At 40.7% G+C, this 9817-nt stretch overlaps 1 protein-coding gene across 1 annotated transcript in view; it reads left to right on the top strand.

The window, feature by feature from the left end:
- Positions 1 to 9817, top strand: part of COL8A1 (collagen type VIII alpha 1 chain) — a 91827-nt gene that overhangs the window by 59243 nt on the left and 22767 nt on the right. The window lies entirely within an intron of this gene.

Raw genomic sequence — 9817 nt, 5'->3', positions numbered from 1 at the left:
CCGGTTCTCTGGCGGTGCCCGCCGCCGGAGCTGTCCCTGGTAACCGTTCCACCCGGCATCAGCTGCCGTCACCCGCCCCACCTCGGGGGCTATAAAAGTCTAACACGGAAAAAAAAGAAAAAAGAAACAAACAAACAAAAAGGAAATTGTATAGCCCAAGGCTCCAGCCCACAAAACAGAAATAGAGAATAGAACACTTCCCGGCTAGTATTTACATTCTCCCAGAGCATCCATAAGAAAATTTTAGAACCCAATCCACCTAGCAATAAAACATCCATCCAAGAATGGCAGTGGACTATGAATGGTAACTCGGCTGCAAAGTTTCTATAGCAGTTGATGAAAAGACTGTATAAGAACACTGCTTTTTTTTATTAGTAATTTCTTCAAACCTTTCGATACAGATCTTCTGGTGTTAGGTAGCAACATAGATCACTTTTAAAAAAGTATCACGTGTTCAGCATTTTAGAGTCCTTTACCTACAGCAGGTGAAACAGTAATATGAGCTCTTGAATATACTTACTAGACAGAAAAAAGCAACGGTTAAGCTAAGCATTACAAATTAGCACCTGCTACTTTTCGTGCATGGCAAAATTGCTTTGAGAAAAACAAACACTGTCCACAACAATTCACAGCAATCAAGGAACAGAGAATTTAGGGGGAAAAAAGCCTTAAACAAGGGTTGAAAGTTCTGGAAAATGTTACTATTTCCTTTTTTTTTAATCTATTCCAGTGAATAGAGAAGAATTTCAGCAAAACATTCAGATCTGGGTAGAAATATCCCTCAAATTAAAAGGAAACAAAGCCCTTTATCTGTAGCAAGAATACAGAAAATTTTCAGACTTGAGCATCAACTGGCAGATAGACTTGGAAGGCGTTTGGGTCCAATAGAAGTCCTGAGCTGCTACCAAAATCAACAGTCTAATTGTCTCAGCTGAAACTGGGGCTTAGCTTTTGGGTTTCCTGTAACTAAATCTTGCCACAAACAGCTCTGCTAAGTTTTTCCTCTAATAAAATAAAATACAGCAAAATTAAGATAAATACAAGAGACAATGAAGATGAGTATGTAGTTCCCAAAATAAGGCAGGGAGCAGATGTTAGAGAAAACTCGTGAAGATATCAAAATAGTACTTGTCGGTTCTAAATGGTTGATATGACAGTTCTTTAAAAATAAACAATCAAACATCTGAAAGTAATTGCTAGACTAAGGGATTTAAGTTTATTTTATTTAAGCAACAAGGTATTTTAAAAATGTACTCAGAATGTCTAGCTTGCTTCCAATTGCTTTGGTTTTCTACCCAGTGTCATGGTAGTCACTACCCACCCAAATGTGGTATTTTAATAATATTTCTAAATTGAAAAATGACAATTGAAATGAAGAAAGCAAAACTATTCAGAAAGGTTACTAGAATGCACAGTGTAACTTCAGACACTTTCTAATCTGATCAGGAAGCAGAATGAAAAAAATGTCTTGTGCTGAGTGCAGAGGCACTGAGTCAGGTGATGAAGTTATACAATTTTGTGGGTTTACTGAGGTCATATCTCAAAATCAAAAGAAAATCTAAGCGACTGAAAGTAATGTTTCAGTTTATATAGTCCGATATTCTTTCTGTCTATCCTTTTTCCTGTTGAACTGCCTTTTATGCTTCTCAGTGTATAAACTTCTTGAACATAGTTGTCTTCTCTGTCCTCAGTTTCCTCCTCATTTTCTCGTGCTTTATGTTCCTTCATTCAATCCCTGCTTATCTGATAATAAGGATTAGTTTACCGGTCTGCCTTTTCCCTGTCTGACTTGGGGAGCTGGAAGTACTGGATGATTTTTAGTGGAACTTAAACCTCAAATTACTCATATGTTTATGGAAATGTTACCTTACATTTCCAGGACCATTGATTTTAAACAAGAGTCAGTTGCTGGACTCCTTTAGTCACTCGTGAAAACCTAGCTTCAGATTCCTCTCAGCAGCTCTGGATGGGAGGAAATTAAAGGGGAATTACAAAAGAAAAATCCTTTCCAAACATAGCAGTGTTATTCAATAGCTTAGAAATTTACTTCTCTTTTCCTGTTGGTGAATGTGGTTTCTTTAACTGATCCAAGAATTATTGTGAATAAACCCAATGGTTGCTTTTGTCTGTTTTGAAGAAGAGGGGCTTGTTTAGGGCTTTAGTAGTGCTAATTAACACATAAAGCTCTAGTACAGAAGAACACGGTAAAATAACAAGATGAACTTGCCTCCACAAATCATTAGGATTGGGAATATTCCACGGATACTGTCTGCTTGGTGTTAGTAACCATGATGACAAGGTTACGATCCCAGGCTGTACAAAGCAGAGACCTGAAGGACCTGATGCTCGTTAAATTCTCTGCTTCTCTAGTCCCCTGCTCCCCAGACAACCTCACATGTGCACACATGTACACACTTCTGGTCTTTGGCAACAAGTTCATTGGTAGTACTTTGACTGGTGATACGCAGTGACCGCCTCTAGGCAAAGTGGGGAGAAACAGCTAATTCAACATTGCTCAGGCTGAAAAGGGACTTCAAGCCTGTAGGCAGCAGATTTTTATACTGGTAACAGGAAGTTCATGGAAGACTAGAGCAATGTGCCTGTCTGATTTGGGAACCAGTTGTACCAAACAGTAAGTCTTTTTATGGGTTTTGCATTAAGCATAAATCCTCCTGTTTATGTGCTGAAGCATATGGTTTGTTAACAGATAGCTCATTAACAGCAACATGTAGAGCATATAGCTGCAGTCATCACCTTGCAAATGTTTTCCACACATTTTCCATAGCTTCCACGTTCAGGGAAAAGTAGCACTAAGTGAACAGTCTTCTTTCAAAAGCCTCATTGACATAATTTATCAATGTAATGGTTCCTTATGAACTCACTGAGTTTCTTCAGGAAACACCAATGTGTTTTCTATGCAGGAGTCTCTGGAAATGTGGCCTTTTAAGACAGTTTTCTAGACCCCAGAGTGTTCAGACACAGAACTCATTAATACCTTTGTCTTGTAAAGTTCAGTGAATGCTACCACAGAATGAAATTAAATTTGAAATACAGTCAGAAGAATTACCCAGCTAGTAATGATAGTTCAGTTAAAATATTTGTTATATAAGTAATAGGTTAAGGATATCCTTTTTCAACCGCAAAAGTTATGCAAATACTGTTAAATATTACAGTTCATAGTAGTCTTGCATAGGAACAATTTCACAGAATCACAGAACAGTTGAGGTTGGAAGACACCTCTGGAGGTCATCTTGTCCGACCTCGTGTTCAAGCAGGGACACCTAGACTGGTTGCCCAGGACCATGTCCATACGGCTTTTGAATTATCTCCAAGGATGGAGACTCCACAACCTCCCTGGGCAACCTGTGCCAGTGCTCAGTCACCCTCACTTTTCTACTCACTCTCACAATTTCTACTTTATACATCTGAAATTTCCCCTGTACTTGTTCACTGCAGCAGTCTAGCTCATGATTTATGAGGGGTGGATGAATGTTGGAGCACAATGCTGAAATCAGGGACATTTTAGCTGAGAAGCTGACACAGTAGTTTGCTGAATGCATTTTTGGACCATTTACTCTGTAGCTGCCTGTGTATTCCTGGTGTAAACGGGAGATGGTGTAAATGGGGTCAGCTATGCAGCAGCATGGCGTCGGCGCACAGCGTGGGAATGTGAGCCATGCCAGCTGATGGCAAAGCTAAAGCTTTCTGTAGAATACTTGCTTTGTGTGCAAACAGCATATTTCGTGCTACTTTGCTTGCATTACAGCTATTTTTAAGCAATCCACAACATGGAGACTTAGTATTTTGAACCTGCAAAAGGTCTGGCATGTGCTCAGGTCCCCCCTCCTGTGCAGTGTTTGTGAAGCTGTCCCTCGATACATGACAAACTGGAAAGACAAAGAAAAGGCAACAGCATGGAGTCTGTGCTGAGAGTGTAAATAGAAGTTTGAGTTTAGCAGACAAAGTTCACAGTTTGCAGTGAAAGGTCATAAGGATTTCAGGCATTTTTGGTATTTTGTCTCTGCTGTCTGCACAGTATCAAGCAACTAAAAAAACCCTGACAGACAGCTTCCAATTCTGTATACTTGGCATCCCTGCTCAGCCTGAAGGAACACGGGAAGCTCTGTGTTTGGCATTCTGCAATTATTTGAGGACACGCCATCCTAACAAAACTTTAACACTTCCTCAGCCCCAACTTGCCCGGTATTTTTTCATGTGACATTTGATAATCTAAAAGGCTTGCCCAGCTTCAGTTAAGCCAAGTGGCCTGCAGTTTTCTTGCTGAAAATGTAGTATCGAATTTAACATGATAGTGAAGAGACCTAAAATGTTAACTCTCAACAGGTTATGTTCCTCTTTTCCCAACCAATGTACAGTCACATTAAAATATCAAATGCTTTTATGAGAAATCTCCTACAGTCTGTAGTTGAACCAAAGGAGACTTGGAGGAGTCTGATTTTTTATTATTATTTTTATTATCCTTTTTGCCTGCAGTGAGTTCATTCCCTCCTCTGGATATTATAATAACATCTCCTTTAGGAAAGGTTTAGCTCTGGCCTGTGAAACACTGACAATGACATTTTTATCTCCTGGGCTCAACTACATTTGAACCAAGCGGAGACTCTTTTCCTGGAGGTATATAACCTCAGAAATCTGAAGAAGAGTTTTATTACCTAGGTACCTAAGAAGTGAGTGCAACCACTGCTTTTTGTGAAATCACTACGTCCAATATTCAGGCCTGCACTGCTGAAGCAACAAACAAGAAAAAAAACTTCCGTATTAATCTTGTCTTTGGGTGCGTCTCTCGTGGGCTTGGAATAATCAGAGGTATCTTAGGAGAATGAATGGGATTAAACAGTAAAACCAGGACAGTACGTGAGCCAGGCATTGGCTAAATTTTTTGCAAAGTGTATTCTTTTAATCTTCCAAATGAGCTTTTTATTTGTGTTCCTAGCTTTGCAACCCCTGGTGTATCTCAGCGTGATCATACATTAGGAGTTTGTTGTGCACACTACAAGTGCCAAACACTTAAGCCCATGTTGTGCCTATAGGTGCTGAGAGGTTGCTGGTGGGGTTTTCCCTGTAACTCCCACTGGCATACCTGACAAAATCATGAGGGATCTATTTCCAATCTTAGATGCTTGGATACTTTGCACACCTTGTCCTTCAAGGTCAGGCAGAATACCTGTTCCAGCTGCTGTGCAACATATTCCTTCACACCCTTCTTGAGACAGATATTTTTGTGTCTTGAAATACAAAACATATTTTGTTGTTGGGTCCCTTCATTAAATTTTCTTTACTGTACCTGAAACCTGATGTCCATTCTACTTGGCTTAAAAGTATCGTAGTTACTTGCACAAGTATTCAGTGGTTGTGAAGATAGAAGGTCTCTCCAGACAATCCTCCTTTGACTTCCTTCTCCTTCTAATTTCCTCTCCCCCCTCACTTTTTACCTAGATATGGATGATTTTGCTCTGAGGTTTAGTAGTGCTGAATGGAGCAGAATAGATGCCTGAACGTACATGTTACCTCCTCCTACCACGGCCAGGTGTGGAATACAAACACCATTTCACATGCAATTAAGCTTAGCCGGGAATGAATATGATCCCTAAATGGGAGGTATAATTGCATAGGAACTGCAGACACACTCAAAATTCATTCCCTTTCTTCCCTAAATATAGAAAGATTAAGATCAAAGGGCTGGCACTCACCATTTTCTACCCACCACCAGAAATATCTGCAGGTTTTGATGTGCTCAGAGCAAAGCACATTCCAACACGATACACTTCTAGGATAGCTAGAAAACAAAGTCCCTTGCCTTTTGACAAACAAGAGATAGTGTTTAAAAAACTAAACACAGACTAAAAGACAGGAAGCCAGAAAGGACTAAAAGGAAAGATATTTCTTAATGCTCAGCCTATTTTATATTTGCCCTGGCCAGTACCAGGAATACGCTGTTTGTAATGAGCTGTGTGTAGGTGATCGAAGTAACTGGGAGAAAAGGGGACCCCCCTCATTCAAAGACACAGGTGAACACCGTGTCTTAAGATAAGATTTTACCTTTACTAGAAAGAAATATCTTTATAATTTATCATTACATGATTGTCCTGACTGGCAGTGTAAGACAGCTGTGCCCCAGCCAACACAAGCAGTAGCACCTATATAAAGGACAATTATGTGAATGTGTTTTTGTTATTTTGCTTTTTTAAAAAAATTTTAAGTGGCGTGTTCGGCCTGTGTCTTGAGTGGATGGCTCACGCCACCTACGGGGCAGCTTCAGTAGCGAGACATGTCCACACTCAAGGACTTCCCGTGAAAACCCAATACAGTTTCCATACTCATCAAAAATTGCTCCAACAGACATTTGAATTGGCTGTAGTACCTGTCAGTATTTAAATATATATACATCGATAAGAAATATTTGATCTTCAGATTCACTGCTACACCATTTGACATGCAGTGTGCTTGACTTTATAAATGTATTTGCTAACAATCCATTTTTTATAATGGCTAAAATAAGGATATATAAACATCTAATTATCTTTTGATTATTGCACAAATTAGTTACGGTGACTGTATCTGGAATTAGAAAAAATATACAAGATGGGTTTTTAATGTCAAGCCCATTTTGTCTACTGAAGACTGCAGTAGGGAATCTAATAAAACTTCAAACAAAGCTGACAAAGCTAATATCGCTCATAAGAGCTGACTATCCCTGAACTGCCCGATGCAGTGTTTGCATTAAGCCTAGATGAATACCAGTGTGTGGCTTTGGTGCTAAAGAGAAAAATGTCTTAGATTATAGCTGTAGAAATAGTACCTTTTCCTTAGGAATAACAATATTTCCTTTATACAACCATACAAGTGCCAGCCTTTCCACTGCTTTCAGAGGCTCATTTCGATCACCCATTTCAGCTCTTTTTTCACTCATTAGCACTACCTAGTCGTTAAGTCATAACAGGTGAGCTCCAAAAGCAGGGCACAGCCTGAGCAGCTGAGCTTGAAGGTGGGGGCCACTGATGGTGGTAGGAGTCCTTCCCCCAGCCCCCTACCAGCAAAGGGCTAATCCACAGGGGTTGGGGCAGCCCCTGGGACAGCAGGCCCCAGGCTGGCTTGGTCTGCCACCCTGGGAGAGGGTGGAGGTGGAGGAACCAGCAACTGAATGGATGAAGACACAAGGACTGCAGCATCCCTTCTCCACCCAGCTGGAGCACTGGAAACAGCCTGTGGCAGGAGGCCAGTGCACGCAAAAGATATGGCCTCCCCATGCATTTTACCCAAATCATGCCCTGTTTTTTTTTCTTTCTTCCTTCAGCAAACTGGGCTGCTTACAGCATGACAAGGACTTATGTGAGTAAAACTGAAGTTAAAACAAACAATTACTCCAGGCCTTATTACGTTCTTTTCTCTTTTTAATGGACTAATCTGCACCAGGCTAGTGTGATTTTCGGTCAGTGCTTCTTTATCCTTTTCACCTCCTTCTCCCCAAGACTTTTACAGTCTCGCTGAATGCCATATTGGAAAGGTGGCAGTAAGGAAGGCTCCTCCGCTGTTTCTCAGGAGATGGACTAGCTACAAACAAGAAGCAGTTGTTGTTTCTGCTCAGCCATGTTATCCCTATTTTACACAAGGACAATGCCATCGATACAAAGGAAGATTCTTCTAAATTACACTACTTGGAGATGAGTATCAGGGCCTAAAACGTTATTCCTCTCTCACAGTGTGCAGGGTTGTTGTAAAGTTTCCTTCCAGTAAGACCCATTTCTTCTTATAGTTTTTAGTTTGGTTTTGTTTTAAGTGAAGCACACGTTTTTTCTAGGACTGAAGCATTTCTGGAAAAGACCCTGAAAAAGGTTGCTGTGGTGGCTTTAAAACTGGAGTGAAATAGGTACCTCACAGAAGCAAGCTAATTTCAGGCTCCAAAACATATAAAATAGTGATCTAATCCAGGATAAATGATAATGTCAAGACAAAGAGATGTGTCCCTTTGATTGTAAAGTACTATTCCATCTCTTAATGGCATCATAGACTGCGAAGGCAAAAGTTCTTGAAAGCTGTTGTAATTAAAGGCATAGGGAGGATGCTTTTGGCGGGGTTAAAATAGAGTTAATGAATTGCATTTACTCAGACCAAGCAATGAATTCAGAAGAAGTGATCGCACGTAGAATTTAAGTAATACAGCGAGGATTTAAGAAAAACTGGGGATAGCACCTACGGTTTCATATTAACTGCAACTGCAGTTCTAATTTGCATGGATGAAGTAGAATAACTAATGTGAACAATTGCTTTAGACACTATGATATATACAAAAGCAAGGCCGGAAAAAAAGAGCGGACAAAATATGGCACCTAGGATGGAAAAAAAAAAAGGCAGCTCCAGTCCTGGGGTCCCCAGAGACAAATCATCTGATTTTGCTTAAGTAAACAATGGGGTGGGGGATGTCCTGTTTTAATTTCTTTTTTGGCCTCCACTATATTGTTTCTCTTGAGTGCTTATCTTCTTGACAAATGTATTTTCAGGAAACTATTCCTTCGGGTCTCATAGCCCTGAAGAGAACCTGAATAAATGTGTCTGATGTGTCTGCTCATCAAGACTGACTTGTGGTCTCTGTGTGGCTTTATTTAAAGTTGGAGGTTCACAGAGACCTGTAAACAGTCAACTGCAGGGACTGGAGACTGTGAGGAACAATGTAGTATGTAAAAGAGCTTACTGCCACCAAAAGTTTCTTCTCTCCGTAAATCAGTGTGTTACACATTCATGAGCATGAGAGAGATAAGAGAAGACTGATGACTTAGTATAGTCCTCGTTAAAATGCTCAACGTACTTCTTACGGCATCACTCAGAGCTGAGTAAGGAGTTTCAGACCCATTTTGCAAATGAGGAACTGAAGGAGATTGGCAAAGCGTGGCAATACAGTCAGGCTGCACCATCTTGATGCTCACCACATGCTGGCTTGCCAAGTTATTTCTACTCCTGCACTGTAGACCCCGTCTGGAGTCCTGAACTCCAGATGTGTCCTAAATGAGATGTGTGAGCTGAGGGAACTACAAGAAACTCCACTGCCTGTTGGTTTGCTTCTCTTCATTGCTCTTTTCCTTCTCCAGTACAAACTGTAATGCTCAAGGTGAAAGAAACTTGTGAGCAGGGGTTAGAACATGCCAAAAAGTAGGAGCTGGGGAGTGATAGCAAGCAAAACGTACACGTGTGGAGAGGGAGTAGGGGGTGGTGGATCAGGCCTGCCTTTTCCACAGGAACAGAAAAAAAATGGTGCTGTAAGTAACTTGCCCAAGGTCATAGAGGTAGTTTTGAACAACCTTACGCACATGCTTAAAAATCTCTAGTTCTTTTAAAACATGAGCCTGCTGCTTGAGTGATGGTGTCCAGACATACCAGATCAGGACTCACAACCAGAATTCTGCCACCCCCTACCGTAATCCCACGATGTGAGTAAGCAGGCGGGACTCAAGTCCAACATAGGAGTTTTTCTCAGGGCCAGGGGCCAATCCATTATTTAACTCAGCAATACCAGACATTTTATAATCTGCCTTTGGTCTTTCAGAGATACTAGCATGTCTAAGTCTATCCTTAGGAATTCATTGGGAAAAAGTATAAGCCAGATATTTCCTTAGTTCTCTAGGGGCAGCGTGTCCTCGTAAGAGGCAGGAACAGTATTTCACAATTATCATTTTCTAACCCCCTCCCCTCCAGCACTGTAGGAAAAAAAAGAATATCTTATGAGAACAGTAAATATTCAGCATGTGCCTGTTTCACCATTCTGATTCAGAGCATCAGCCCCACGTTCAGAGATAGCAACTGT

The sequence above is a fragment of the Aptenodytes forsteri genome, unplaced genomic scaffold (assembly GCF_000699145.1).
Source record: "Aptenodytes forsteri isolate BGI_AS27 unplaced genomic scaffold, ASM69914v1 Scaffold61, whole genome shotgun sequence".
Classification (NCBI taxonomy): domain Eukaryota; kingdom Metazoa; phylum Chordata; class Aves; order Sphenisciformes; family Spheniscidae; genus Aptenodytes; species Aptenodytes forsteri.
Note: the sequence above shows the minus strand (reverse complement) of the source record. Positions and strands in the feature narration are given on the sequence as shown.